Raw genomic sequence first — 16,269 nt, 5'->3', positions numbered from 1 at the left:
CTATGAATTTTCATGAAGGAATCAAGGTAAGCTTATAAAGTTAAATCAAAAGAGTTTACTTTGTCTCTACTACTGTATTATAAAAATTGTACACAGAATCATGGAATCATCTAGGTTGGAAGAGACCTCCAAGATCACCTAGTCCAACCTCTGAAAATGCTAAATGTTTAAGAAAGATGGTTTTGAAAGATCTCAAAGCCAACAGTTCATTCATTACACAGACTAAGAAAAAATAGTCCATTTCAAGTTTCATGCTCTAAAATAGGATGTAAACCGTCAATAAAAAAATAAAATTGAAACTCATCATGTCGACCCTGAATCTAAATCCAATAAGACATAAAAAAAAAAAAAAAAAGTAAATGAACAAGTAATAAAGACTCAGTTTTAAGTAAAGTTGTTTCTAATCCTAGTTATGACTGCTATGAAGATATGATCTAAAGCTAAACAGGAGTAGAAGGTAGATTTTTTTCTCAAAAGATGTGACAACATGATATTGATTTTTTTGTAAGTGAAATCACTTTCTATTTCTGAGAACATTTCTGAGCCAGTTTCCGATGTTATAGGGGGAGAACTCCATATCTACTCAAGCCCTTAGCCAAATAATTATTGAGCAACATGTCAGATGCCAGTTATAGTGTATGATATCGATCATGTAGATCTTTCCTCCTGAAATCTACACAGGTTGTCTTGTGGTGTTGGGTTTTGGGTTTTATTCCTTCCCACAACTTGTTGGGTAAACCAAATGACAAAAGGAAAGCTTTCAGAAAAATCCTGCATGGTCTGCCTATGAAGTAAAAAGGAAAAGAATTATGTGAAGTGTTGGCAAGAACAGCTTTCAACTGACTCATCGGGATATTGTGGCAATGAAGCAGTGGCTACAGAAAACATCAAAGTATAAAAGAACTAGACAATTAGCTATACAAAGGATAGGACAATGAACCTTTCAACTCAGGAAATGGCATTAAGATTCTGTCCAAAATATCATAACCTAATGGTACATCAGCTGGAAACATTTTGACAACATGTGGTGAGGTCAGCTGGTAATATTGTTAGTAATCACAGCCTCAGCCTAAAGGAATTCAGGGACTACAGGAAAACATTTTCTTTTTGCCTTTTTCTCTTTTAAGGAAAAAAAAAAAAAAAAAAAAAAAAAATAACAATAGCATTAGTTTTCTCATGGGAAGGTAATTTTGAGAAAGTTGATCTTCAGACAGTGCAGAACTGATGAACTGCACAAAAAGCATTCATTGAGGGCTGGAATTTCCTGCCCATGGTAGGGAGATGGACCAGGGCTGTGTGAGAGAGCAAGACAGAGATTAAGTGAAACGCTGCCCAGAGCTGCCACTTGCACAGCATGGCAGACACTGCATCATCAGAAAAATAACAATCGTCACTTACCTTTGTGTGAAGTTCTGCCTGTGGCTAAGCATTCTTTGCTCCCACCCTCCTTTTTGGCTCTCCCTGCACCTCCAACCTGTATTTATGGAGCTATTTGCCAGTCAGGGCAAATGATGTAGTGCATGCTTTTGGAGATGCAATGTATCACAACCTTGCTAAATCTCTGTATAAGGAGCACAAAGGGGAGTAGCCAAAGGTTTAAAACTGAGCACCCAGTGTTAAAATAATATAATAATAATAATAATAATTAAAACATTCCCTATGCTAAAGTTACACTGGGTGGGGTAAGTGATCACTTTTTCAGCAAGCCCATTATTATGTTTAATAACAAAACACGTGTTTCAAAGCAAGACTAAAACAAAAATAGCTGCTTTCCTGCATAAAATGCTAAGAATCAGAGCTTTCAAATGTATACCATTTTTGTGATTATTTTAACTACAAATATCTTCTTAATGAATTTTAGGTTACAAGAGATACTGGATGGGTGGGGGTTGAAGTATGTCATTAGTCAGGGCAATTACTACCTTACAAACACTTAAAGCAAAGTGAAGGGAATTTCTTCTCTACCTTCTCGAATTTATGCTGAAGTTGCCACATAGCAAAACACATGAAAATAATTACTTTTCTAATTATAGAGATGTTCAAGCAGTAAATTATTCAAATTTCCACAGAAAATGATGAATACTTTTTAGCACTGAATGAAGTGCAAAATCATTAATAAAACCAACACATTCTGCATCTTTATCAGAACTTCGGTCACAAGCAAAATCAGGAAGACTCAGGTGAGCGATACTCTGCCTTCCCAATTTAATGCAAGCATAAATGACTTCTGTGAAGTACTGAGCATACTATACTGAGGGGGAGGCTAAGGATCTTGCTCTGATTAGTGTATTTTAAATGCCATCTGATACATTTCTCTGAACTTCTAGCCACTTGCTGTCAAACGGTTTGGTTGCATCTGCCCCTCTAGTTGTCACGCAAATTCTTGAAATTTAAATTAATTATTGGATCTACCACAGTCAGTAGAATACTTGGATTTAATTTCAGTCATGTCAGAATTCCTCTCTTGAACTAAGAATTAAGTGATTTTTTTTCTTCCATTCATTAGTGAACATATTAACATATGCAGACACATCCATCTTTTGGCTGTACTGTGTGATACCACTATGGAGAAAGGTTTTCAATATAAAATGAATCACAGTGATGTTACATGAATATTTCAAAAAACATTCTACAAATATTAGGCCATAGGCAGCATTCTTTAGGAAGTGCTTTTGAATTTGCTTCTACGATAGAAATCCTGCTTCAAATACAAGACTGTCTTCTAGTTTAAAGTGCATATAAGTACATTGAAGTCCTCTATATGCAGAGAATTTGTCTCAGTATTTTCACAAAAATTCAGTAATTTCAATTTTAACTATTGCATAATAGCTTAAATTGCCCCTTAATGTCATCTATATAAAATGAGAAAGTCATTAAAGGCTCTAATCTTTAGCATTGCTGTTACCCTAGCATTTTTTTCCAGGCAAAATACTGATTCATCTTAAGTTAACGGAACTTTATGGAATAGATTTTTCATGTACGGTGTTTATAATAATGCTTTCCTTGCTGTTTATGTAAATTTGTGTGTGCATGTGTGCATAAGGAGAAAGCATATGCAAAGAACAAATGACCAATTCACTGTCAGGAGCCTCAGAAAATCTGTTTTCTTTCTTGATGGAAGCATTTGAGGTCAAAGGTGTGTGATCAAGGCATGAAATCATCTGGTTCCATATAGCAAACACGTTGGGAAAGACTAGATGATCTATCTGATAGAGTAAAAAGGTAGTGGACAGAATAAAGTGTAATTTCAACTGAAAAATGCTTTAACTTCTATTCAACTTTCAGAGAAATATTTTTTCTATTCTAAACAGTTACAAGGATAGAGCAGGCAATAATGTAAGAAATCATTAATCTCTAATTACAGACTATAAGCCTATAAGAGGCCAATTCCAATTTTGCACAGTTGCAATGGATTTCACATAAAATGCAGTTGCTACAAAATACCTATTTTATTGTCTTCAAAAGAGATTAATACATCTACTAAAGCATAGAGTATGCTTCTGTTGTGAGAGAGAAACTACTTTCATGCTAATCGCTATTATACTTCTAACCTGTTCATAAAAATAACATGAAATCAGTGAGGTTGAAAAAGTCAGTGATGGACATCAAACACTGATTCTTCTGTCTCCTATAGAGAATCTGTTTGCTCCCTCAAAACTAGAGTCTAAGAACAGAACACCAACATAACATCAAACCAAAGATTTGAAACCAGTTATTTTTTCAGTCAGCTACCATTCCCATCCCAAACTCCAAGCATTTTGACCACATGAAGTATAAATTGTGCTGTTTTCTTCCCTACTATGCATTTGCTAATTATTCCTTTTGTTTAGATTCAGGAACTGCTCCTCATGTGTACTGAAATGTGCAAATCTTTGAGCCTCCTATGTTTTTATAAACCAATTGCTAAACTGTTTAACAATTCTAAAGCTGATATTGAGACATGCCCATGCATTTGTCCTCCTAGAGAACTAATTCTATGACAAGTTGAACTTACTTTTTCGTATTTGTGAATGTTTGAAGAAGCTATACATATTCATAGCCTCATTAAAATGTCCTACTTATAATTACTTCCTCAGCAAGTTCTCTGCTTTATCCTATGAACTACTTAAAAGAAACACTGAGTATATCTGTAATAAACCTCCCTTTGCTCACCAAACTTCTTCTCTAATGAAAAGAGATCAATAAGCCACAGCGGCATTTATATGTTAAACTGTTTAAAGCACAATGTATATCACATAATGACTGTTATTAAGCCAAAATTTACTGGCAGTAAACACATAGTTGTATTTTATTACACAAATTGACCTTAAACTTGTAGCAGTAAGTAACACTGAGGTCTGTTGACAAATGTTTAGAGTGACAGTGTTGGCAACTGAAGTACAATGATTTAATTTTTCATTTTTTCCCCTGAGATATAGCTGAGGTGAGACTGCTAAAATGACTCAGTATTTTCCACCTGTGCATTATGAATCTTTAAGCAAAACCGATACAACAGCAAGGACAAAGGCAGACTGGAATATCAGAGAGCCAGATTCAGTGCCAATAGGGAACAAGGAAAGCTCATTCACAGAAACACTGGACAGAACTGGTGGTAAGATGAGTGACCTGAATAGCTGATCCTGTTATCCCAGGGTTCCTCTAGCACCAATGGCAAGAGGTGGCACCTCCAGAAGAGGCTGATGATTTTAAGAGCTTGAAATACTCTGACACCTCCCTGAAACACATAGGTAGATGCATAAATCCAGCTGATGAAACTAAAGAGGGTCAACTACAAAGCAAGCTAGTGGCGTAGTCTGGAAGTGTTCCCAGGTCCTATAGTTCCCAGCTTTGTGCTTTAACTGTTCTTGGTCTGTAGAATGCTAAAACATGATCCTTGAATATAAGAACTGCACAAACAAATGTAAGGTTGTTGGTTTTTTGTTGTTGTTGTTGTTGTTGTTTTTTCCACTAAAGAAAAACTACAGTTTATCTGTTGAAGTTAGTGACCAAGCTGCAGGTACTCAACACCCAAGCCATTGCAGGAATGAATATAGGTCAGCCTAGTTACTGAGCACCAGTTCAGCAAATGTTCTGGATTGCAGTACCACCCCTAGAGATACAGACAAAAATAAACTAAAACATGCAGCCACAGTAAAGTGACTCAACTCTACTGATTGAATAATTCCCTTTTTTTAGAGTCTATCTGCCCAGATATGCATCCTACTCATTGTCAAAGCAATTTTGGCCCAGTGAGCCAGAAATAGGTTTGCACTTCTTGCTGCAAAATTACAAGCTGCTCCTGCATTAGAAGCAGAATCATGTGGAAATGATTTTCCAAAAAATGCCAATGAGTGGGAGCCTCATTTCAATACCACTTTATTACAGCCAGAGAAACAGAACTACACAAGATTGCAATGTACTCTTTTGTATTTCTCCTACACGGGTTTAAGCACACTGTTCTGTTTTTGGTGTTTTTTTTTTTTTTTTTTTTTTTTTTTTTTTTTTTTTTTGTTGGTTGGTTTTGATTTTTTTTTTTTTTTACCCCAGACCTGAAGGTCCACAGAATCTCTCAGGTGGTATTCCAGACCTGCAAGATTTAAATTTCCAAACTGAAGACCAGAGATCAAGTTTTGTATTATAACTCTCTAGTGATAAGCACCTCAGGAATGAGTTTACCTGTCAGAACTGCTTCTCTTGTAAGTTTTCTTCTGATTGTATTTGGCATAACTACATGTGCTGTTTTTCAAAACTGAGCAATTTAGACAAGTGAATGTGTGCACCTCTGATAGCTTTTAACAGGCTTAGGCAGGGCTGTAGATGAATGCCCAACATTTATAGTTTCCTTCGTAAATAGTATATAAAATGAAGTGTCACTCAACAATTCAAAAGCAGACTCGCAACCCCACCACACAAGTTGTTTTTTCTTTTTGTCTGGAATACAGCTGGCATGCTGAGATGTGACTCTCTGTGCAGATTACTCTGTGTTAGCACCAGTATCTACAAATGTTCTTTACACAGGCACAAAAAATAAATACAGCAATAAATACAGCCCTTCACGATTTAGGCATGGCTGATGTAGCAGATCGTTGCTTTGGAATTCCTACATCCTACATCCTCCAGATAGAATAGGAGCTCCCAATCCAAGCAAGATGTTACAGCAGGACCAAAATAGTAATAAAAGATGGCTTTCAGACTACTACCACATAAATTAGGCACCTGTAATGGCTACTGTTTTTTTGCTACCATATCTCATTAGAAAACTCTGTCAAAATATCAGGGTCCATCTGAACAAAATCCTGGAAACTAAAACTAAATTCTTCCTCTCTGCAGCATAAGCCAGACACCTCAGTGGACTGCCTCTACTGACAGGCTCTATGTTGCACCTATAAAATGAAAGGAGAAATTTAATCTGGTTCCCCTAAACTGGCCTATGTACAGAAAGATGCCATCATGATTTTGACAGATTTAACTTGTGGCAGTACTAGAACTAACTTCCAAAAGTCATGGCTTTATGAGATGTAGAGAAGTGACACTTTCTTCTTCCTTAAGAAAACTGGCAGCAAGTTCTGCCCTGTTAGCAACTTCACATCGCCTCAGGATATTGAGTCTTGCCTAAGATATTTTTTTCCCGTATCAAACAAAGAAAAAATTCAAATAAGCTAAAACGTGTTTATTAGTGGTTGACATCTCCAGCATGTTTCTATTGCTGTCCATTCAAATAATGGACCGGCAGTCTCAGTGTTTCTGAGAGATACTTCCTTAACAAGAGCATTTTCTTCACTTCATCACCCACAAGACATTTACCTATGATCCTATATGATCTACTGCATAAAAGCATTTTTAAAACCTAGACATTTTTATTTCTGTAAAATAGAAATGGCTTTGAAGGTGGCTGGTTGTTCTCAGAAGCAAAGGGATGTTGCATAATCATAGAAACACTGAATTGTCTGAGAATTCATTCGGCTCAAATAGTGCATTGAGCACTACAAATACTTTTTAAGATCCAAGACATTATAAGTTAATTTTCCATTTCCATTACACATTAAGTAGTACAGATGGCTCCATAAGAAATCAGCACATGATCAAACTATGAGGAAGTAGACTATAGAAAGCGATATTTTTCTACCAAAGTGCACAGTAACAAAAGACCTTCCCCTTCTGAGCAGTTTTGTTCTCACTGTGGCTGTGGGTGCTCAGCTAACACAGACCCACTTCCAAAATCTTTTACAGGCACACATAAACTGTGCATCACACTCAGGTGATTCCTTGGTTTGCTTTTCCATAGGGAATATATGTTCCAAAGCAATTGAGTAGGTTGAATGGTAAACACGATGCTAGTCGTTTAAAAAATAAATAAATAAAATAGAGACGTGCCCAACTTGCCACATAAATCTTTGTGGCACATATTATGTTAGCAAAACTCCTGGTAAATAAAGGAATGCCAAATTCCTTTAACACTTCAGTAATTAAAAAAACACTTTCACTAAGAGCAGCAATATTATACTTTGGTTTTCTTAAATTCCTACTTGAGTATTTCCAGGCTACAGTAATTAACCCTCCAATTTCGGCTAGATGATATATCTGCTTTCTGTTTTGATATGAATTTTGCTGAAGTTAAAGGAAAGATTTCTATTGGCTTGCTTTGGATTTCTTTTCTTTGGGATTTTGTGGGGTCTTCCCTGGGAAAATGTTCTGTTTCTGGCAAAATGACTGCAATAGCTCCTGTTTTTATCCTCTACAGCTTGGGAAAAGAGGAGTCCAAGAGTACCACTTCAACTTTTTGCAGATCTTAGCCTTTTTGTATTCAACACATAAATAAGTTAATCAAAATCACAGCTCAGGCAATTGTCTTAAATTCCAGGGAGTTACTACAGAAATACATTGAAGGTTAGAGGCTGGGAAATGCTTTTGTCTGCTGACAAAAATCCTGAGAAAACAGCTAGTTTATGCCGTGAAATAAGAAAATATTTTAGATTTCTCATTTTTGCAGGATTGAAAGTACTTTCTGCCCAGATCTGACAGTGTTCCTCTTTTTCTTAACTCTCTCACATGAGTATTTATGGGATTTAGTTATTAATAGCATTTTATTTGCAACATAGAAAAGTTAAAAACTTTAATTATTAGAACAGTTCATATGTGCAAAAATTAAATTCACCTCCAAAGCCAAGAGATTAATTCATGGTCAGAAGAACGTGTAATGAAAAAAAAACATGTAGAGAAAAAAAAAAAAAAAAATCAGAAATGTGCTCCCATTCTGCATTTTACTGAAATGTTCAGTGATATGGAAGGAGTAAAAATTGTATAGAATTTAGTCTAATTCAGACAGGGTAGAGTAGATAACCTCTTCTGCTAATATACATAATAATAAATGCAAATGCTGTGTATAATCTGCAAAATGACCATCTTTTCAGATTGTAAGGGGGGGAAGGGAGTTATTTTTGTTCCACTGGTTTAGACATTGTTAGACAGTAAGCTGCTGTTGAAGGAAAAATCCCCATTTAAAATGAATTTCCTCACATCTGTGGTTCTACGCTATTATTTTGCTTTGATCTCTTTTTCCTGGAATTTTCTGGCTCAGTCGGGATATATTTTAATATAATTTAAAAATATATATATATGAAAATACAATGCTGCTTCTAATTTCTCTGTGTGTGTTTTTTTGTTTGTTTGTTTGTTTGTTTTTAATAACCTTTTATTTATAATCATCAAGAAGTGGTGAATTTGAGAATTATTTCAAGGGCTCCAGTGCAATACTTCAGTACAATGCTTGGTGAGAAGTTTAAAATAAATACATGGAAGTTTGGACTAAATCAAAGGGCCTTATCAAATACTCTAGTCCAACATTTTACTAGAAATACTCTTTAATATGAAATACACTACATTTTCTCTTTTCTGTGTTACTAGCAAACAGATTGCATGAGTAAAGAACAGGTTGCACAGTTAGCTTGGAGACTTCTAGGTGCTTGTCAAGACAGATGCTGGTATTGCATCATTTGGTGCTCTAAGATCTTGCTACTTCTTGTAGAAATTTTGAAGCAGTCTGGTCAGAGTACAGTACTGTCACTTTCTATTAACCTTTTTTTTATTATTATTTAATATTATCAAAGGCAGAAGTACCAGAAATACAATGGCCTGACAGAGTGAATTTCTTAGCAAGCACAAAAAGAGGAAAAGAAATTCCACCATTCTCCTAAAAGTCTGCCTGGGAATTTGAGAGCATCAAGAAGCTGGAGCCTGATACCTATTATAAGTAATTCCTAATAGAATTCTAAGTGGGAAAGGGCAAAGCAGAAGCAAAACTTCTCTATCATATTTTTGCTGATTGTCAAGAAGGGGAGGAGAGAAGTGAATGATGTTTTGCTGATGGCAGAGGCTTCCCAGCTGAAGTACGGGTGGTATTGCTTCCAAATGTCCCACTTCTCTGTACTGCTGTCTATCCTGTTTACACATATGTACACTGCATTGCAAATGGATCTCTGAGTTGAAGGAAAAGCATTATTTTATGTGTTTATTTTGAAACTTAATATTAAATGAATAAATAAGTTGCTCAGAAATCTGAGGCTATAAGCACTAACATCATGCTCCAGAAACTGATGTTTCCTTTCCTACATTTCTCCAGTCTGTGCTAGTACTCCTTCCCAGCCCTCCTGCTGATTTAAGCCATGGGAATCCCAAGATATCAAATTTGGTTAAAAATTTTTTTACAACACGGAAGTCAGAAAGGATGTATCAAGGAGGAACACTTGAAATTTAGAGACAACAAACAGATTCAGGCACTTCGGTTTTGTTAGTCTGCAAAGACCTTTTCAGATACCTGCCTCCCTAACCAAAACTGAATCAGGAAAAAGAAAAAAAATACTGTTCTCTGAACTTCCCGCCACCCCAAAGCACAGACAGCTTCCCAAAGCACATTCACAACAGCCTGGCCTACGGCATGTCCACACCGATTATTCTGTTTTCTCCTTGCTGTAGGAAGAAATACCCCGAAGAGTAGAATTGTTTCTCTACAATGTTTCTGTCTGCCTAGGATGAGCAAAACCTCTAATACTTGTTAACAGAAGCATAACAAAGACTTAGCATAAATGCTTTAAACAGACATAAAACTAAAACTAAACTTCCAAACTGCCCACAGAAGGGAGCCTAAATCAATTCAGATTCTCTAGAACCACAAAGTTTTGAGCAACTAAATTCTGCAGATGCCAAGGAGCTTTTTTTTTTTTTTTTTTTTTTTTTTCCTGCATAGCTACAGGTTAAGAATCTTATACTTCTCCTTTGTCAGTAAGTAATTTTGGTAACTCCATCTCTTACACAGAAATGACAACCTCCAAGAACAGAACCAAGGAAAAGGACTGGTAATAACCTTCTAATGAATTATTATTTTAATAAATAAATAAAAACAGTAACACTTTCAAGGAAATGTTCTGAATAGGAAAATATTTTCCAATCCCAGCCTTGTGAAAGTACTCTTTTTCAGGGAAGACTGTTAAAAGGATTGCTGTGATGAAAGATGTATCTGAATGCCCTGAGGAAACAAACTAAAAAGAAGGTGCCTGTTTTCTGCTGCTTTCAGGACACCAAATCAAGAACACAACTCTGTCTCACGTTTGCTCATACCATTCATTAATCTTACATTTTTCAAGTGGCTGGAAAATCCCCATCTATCACAGAGTCCAACAATTGTGTTAGTGGACCAAGATGAATGTTGATCAACAGTATTGAATCTATCCTTAGAAAATAAGAGATTTGGCAATTCAGACAGTACAGTCAGTTAATTAATGTACTAATATTACCCCTAACAGCTTTCTAGACATACGCACAAGATGAATATTTCCTAGAAAGTGTCATTTTAACATGAGAAACTTTATTTTACAATGCCTGCATAACCAGTATTACATAAATATATATGAAGTATACACAAGTGCACGTGTGACATGTTTGATAAATATACATCCTGTCTATTACGTTACATCTATTCATTTTGCTAGGAAATGGCCATCAGATGAAAACATTTCTTCTGGTTGAGAATGAATTTGACAGAACAATTGAAAACAGAGTTTCACTGAGCTCTAGATTTGCATTCAGGAAATACAGCCTATGGTTCAATAGGGCTTGTCATAGCGTGGCAACTTGCAGAGCACATTCACAAAGCAGGAACATGATAAGTGATTAATATCTATGTCCTTTCCCCACCAATGTCCTCTTTGTTTGATTGAGCATTGAATACATTTTCTGGCACAGAAGCTTGGCTTTGTTTCTGCAATGCAAGCCAAATACATATATTTTCTAATTCCACCAACATTTCCCTCTAAAAATTTCTGTGTTAATACATTTGAAGATGAAAGCAGTGCCTACTAATCTGGGATGTCTCAGGAAATTCTCAGAAGTGCTGTTTCATCAGTAAAAGAAATAGTGCACATTTAAGATGCACTATAAAATATTTATACATAGTTCTTCATTAATTTTATTCCATATTAATGTCTGGCTGGTACCTTCTGAAAGAAAAATGAGCATACAAGATAATAGTAAATCTAAATTAAAGAAAATAATTTAATCAAACTGTGGCCAAATTGCAGGAAGCACTATAAATCCACACTATAAAATTGGCATCAAGGTTTTTCAAGACTCAAAACCTCATCAACTACCAATTAGAGGCCAGTTAAAATCCCAGTGGGCACCAGTGGTATAGCATTCCATCATATAAAATTAATGTTGCAGGCATGAAACAAAACAGACATTACTATAAGAACAGAAGATTCAAACCACTGCAGTAATTACAGCAGATCTGAACAGGCAAAGGCAGATTCATGAACATTTTTGCAATTAAGTGGGGCAGCTTCTCCCCGCTGTTAACTCCCAAGGTCACATACACACAGTTTTGGCAATTTTTTGGACAGCCTCCAGTTTATTCACCAAAACAGTGATCAGTCTAAGTGCCATAAGTGTTAATGCCAATTAATTATTTGGGACAAAATTATGGAAGTTGTGTACTCTTTTTTAACTCTTAAGATATCAGCCTGGAACAAAAGCATTTTAGGACTCAGCATCTGATTCACAGAACCTAGATAGTAGTAAGGAAATAAAAAGCAAAAAAGCTGCATTGTCTCTCAGCAGATTTTATCTGCAAAATCATTTAGCAAGTAGTTATGGCTACAGAAGGATGCCAACCAACATTGCTTCTTAGAATAAGACAACATACCACCTTAAAATAAAATAAAATAAAATAAAATGCATTTATTCATTACAGGCTTACAATGAGTAATCTAGCCAGCTCTAGCCAAATTCAGATATACTCTTGTCCAGGAATCCTTGGATGCCTCCAGTACCTTGCAGTGCTGTGAGATATACACTTATCCTAAATAAATGGAGCTGGGGATCATGCTCTGCCCTTGTGAGCAAGTAGCAGGAAAGGCATCAGCTGAAGCATGTCCACTTTCAAATCAATGTAGCTGCAGGCAGACTGTGCTCTGGGAAAGGTCCCTGGCTTTTGTTAACCAGCACTGAGCCATGCCCTGGCACTGTAGGAGAGAGACAACTGTTTAACCTGAGCCAAAACCTCACCAGAAATTGTGCTAGCAGTTAAACAGTGTGGATGAGAGTGGGACATGACACGGCTGCATGCTCTGGCTCTCCTCTGTGTGGCAGAGAAAGGCCACAATTTTCACTAGAAAAATCACTGGAAAGCAGCATGTTGACAATTGACCACAGACCTCTTCCAGTCGTGTGTGATGTCAAAGAGAAAAAAATGTGACCCTGGGCATTTGTCCCTTGGTGAAGCTGGACTGAAGCAGGTTTCTTAAAATGCAACTACAAGCCTAATTCTCCTACCCTAATTTCCCAGCTCATCATACATTACAGCATGGATCTTACAGCCACTATCAGCAACAACACAAGTTCAGAACATGCATTAGGCAGCCATATTCCAAATAATAATTTCAATCCACTGCTACAAATAAAAAATAAAATAATAATAATAATAATTAATAACAACAGGTTTTGACTCTAGTTATGGAGAAATATCTTTACACTTTAGCATCTTCTCATAGTCACATATTACAAATAACATGCCAATTTATCATTTGTAATTATTTAGTTAAGTCTCAGTTGTGCTTCCTGAGTAGTGTCCAGTTTACAGCAACCACCTTCAAAATGTAAGTTGGTCACCTGGTTGGCTACCTGCGCCAAGGGACAATGGGAACCAAATCTCATCCTCACCTCTTGTACCAGGTGGAAAACCAGTTTGGATGCAGCCTTTCATACTTTGAACAGTTCTAAAACTAGGGCTTTATTACTTGTTTACATAATATTCTTAGTGGAACAACTAAGTCTGCAAAACAGTTATCAATTTTATTATTCTTTCAAGGGATTATTTAAATAAATTACAGAAACGGTGAGGTCGAAAGGGAACTCTGGAGATCATCTAGGCCAATTCCATTGCTAAAGCAGGGTCAGCCACAGCAGCTGGCTCAGAGATGTGCTGTTGGGTTTTCACTATCTCCAAGGACAGAAATTTCACCTCTTTGCACAGATTGTTCCTGCATTTGACCACTCTCAGAGTAAAAAAGTTTTTTTTCCTTAGGTTTTGGTAAAATTTCATGTATTTGTTTGCACTCATTGCCTCTTGTTCTGTCACTGGGCACCACTGAGAAGAGTCTGGGCCTGTCTCCTTTACTCCCCCATGAAGTATTTATATACGTTGATAAGGTCCCCCTTGAGCCTTCTCTTCTCCAGGCGGAACAGTCTGTGCTCTCTCAGCCTTTCCTCATACGACAACATTCTCCAGCCACTTATCACCCTCGTGTCCCTTTACTGGGCTCACTCCAGTTTGTCCACATCTCTTGTGCTCCGGGGAGCCCAGAACTTTTCCTAGCATGCGAGGTATGATCTGACAGCGCTGAAAAGACCACCTGGTGACACTACAATGGTATGTCATAAGCATCATTTAGTACCAGACAACTCTGACAGATTATTTTTTGATACAATAATTTCCAGCCTCTCCTTGCAAAAGCCATATTTCTACTTTTTGCCTTTTTTTTTTTTTTTTAATAAAACATCTTAGGTCATTAAAAATTGGAACAGCTCAAACACATCACTTTTTCCACCTCTTGTTTTTCTCCTTGGGCACCAATATTCTGTTAGAGCAGCTGCTCTGAGATTCTCAGTCTGTAGCTCTCGGCTCAGTGTACAGTTTTAAGCACTCAGCATTTCACAGCTTCAGCACTGTGATTATAAGAAGCATATTTAGCTTTGTGAATCATGCATGTGGAAAGACATATCAGCCAAGATGTTTTATTCTTGGAGAGGCGCCTCTAAAATTAAGACTTATCCAAATTGCAGGATGGAGGTTCACTCATCTGTTGCTGTAGACATGCTAATGAAATGCTGATTAGAGTTCCCTAGGATCTTGGAAAGCATGGCATTTGAGACATTTGAAGATAAACAAGGTACAAACACAGCGTACACAGTCATGCAACTTGACTGAATAAAACTATTCACGAGCAATTCTACTAAAGTATAAAGTGATGAGGGGCTCTGGCATAGGCTGTGACTGCAAGTCTTGAGGACAATTCTGAAGGTGTAGACAGATGTGCGCTCTCCAAATAGCTGTGAGATAGAAGAGGTTCCTTGCATACCTCCATATGGTTGTTACCTTCCCACAAAAGATCTGCTCGTACAAGTGCTAATTTATTTAATTCAAAATGAACCAACATTTATATCATTCTAAAGAAAATCCCTATTAAAGGTACCTCAATCACAAAGAGCAAAATTAGCAAAGCACTTCAGTTTAAGTTTGTTAAGCTAACCCACAAGGACTGAAGAAGGTTTGGATACCATTTTCAAAAGTTTAATCCTTTTTTCTCTTCTCTCTTTTCTTTTCCTTCTTGTTACTTTTTGTTTATGTATTATGAGCACTTCTTATGTTTTGGCCATGATTTCCTTGAAGAAGAATTTAATAAATTTCTTGAAGCTTCCAGATTTCAGTTTGAGACTGAAAGGTATACTGGAGAAGCCAGGCATAAGAATCCCTAGCAACTGAAACACAATCATTCTGTCACCATAGTAACTTTCCTTCCACAAATTTCTACAGGAAAAGAAACTAACATACTGATGTCAGTAAAGTGTATCTTATTGTGATTTATATTTTAATCCCTTATACCCAGTGATGAGCACTTACGCTTAAAATGTGCTGCACTGATTTAATTTGTATTATTTTTTTAGGTAAGGGTCTTGTAGATTGATCCTAATACATTAAACTTTTTTTTTTTTCAGTACAAAGTTTATGCCTGTTTTAGAACACTTAAAATAAATCATAATATCACAGTGCATTACTGTAGCCTTCCAATTACCTTCTTTTAAAAAGTATTCATTTTTTAGCTTAATTCTTCAGGATCCTCAAATATTAATTATTAAGATGATTTCTACCTCCTACAAATAAATCCCACTACTTTTCCTGAGTCTGCTTCTTTAGGAGCTAGTCACTGTCAGTGAGTGTTGTAGAGTTAGATTTAATCCCGATTTGAAATATGATCCTATAAAGACTTGTGCATATTCTTAATATTATACACTGATTTATAAATAGGTTCACACCTCCTTACAGCTTGGGGCATAAATTAACAAAAGAAAAGGTAGTTTTCCTTAAGAAAAAAAAATGGCAGTATGTTCAATGTGCACAGACAAGTCTTCAAATTAAATTGGATCTTTAAAGGAATACAACATGTTCTATTAAAAAGGTCATTTGAAAAGGACAGTACAGACTAGCAAAATAGCACTGTTTAAATAGTATGAAGATAGCACAGCTTAATATATATTCAAAGTCTCCAAGTAGTTAATTCCTGACTGCCTGGTCAGACCCAGCTAGCTAAAAGCTTCTAATTCAGTCTGCAATTGAAACATACAAATTATCGTCTCATTTAAATTATACTGTGTGCACGGTATTGCAACAGTCTGGATACGTACATTTTAGGACTGATCTTGTTTCACATGAATTGAAAAGTTTCAGTGAAGTCATAGACTCGTAGAACCATCTAGGTTGGAAAAACCTTCAAGATCATCAAGTCCAACAATTAGCCTGACTGATCGAGTCCCTTCCTAAACCATGTCCCTTCCTGCCACTTCCACATGTTTCTGCAATACCTCCAGGGATGGAGACTCCACCACTTACCTTACATTCCAATGCTTGACCACCTTCTCCACAAATAAATTCTTCCTAATGTTCATTCTAAACCTCCCTAGCACAACTTGAAACCCTTTCTTTGCTTCCTATCAATCTGTGACATTTTTCTCCTGAGAAAT

The 16,269-nt window shown here is 36.4% G+C and overlaps 1 long non-coding RNA gene across 1 annotated transcript in view; it reads left to right on the top strand.

Annotated features, from left to right (window-relative positions):
- Positions 1–7,839, top strand: part of LOC118167943 — a 52,989-nt gene extending 45,150 nt beyond the window's left edge. Inside the window, exons 2-3 of the long non-coding RNA XR_004751300.1 lie at positions 5,527–5,675; positions 7,721–7,839. This is a non-coding gene — a long non-coding RNA (uncharacterized LOC118167943). The remainder of the gene's footprint in view (positions 1–5,526; positions 5,676–7,720) is intronic.
- The last annotated feature ends 8,430 nt before the right edge of the window (positions 7,840–16,269 follow it).

Source organism: Oxyura jamaicensis, chromosome 5 (genome assembly GCF_011077185.1).
Source record: "Oxyura jamaicensis isolate SHBP4307 breed ruddy duck chromosome 5, BPBGC_Ojam_1.0, whole genome shotgun sequence".
Classification (NCBI taxonomy): domain Eukaryota; kingdom Metazoa; phylum Chordata; class Aves; order Anseriformes; family Anatidae; genus Oxyura; species Oxyura jamaicensis.
Note: the sequence above shows the minus strand (reverse complement) of the source record. Positions and strands in the feature narration are given on the sequence as shown.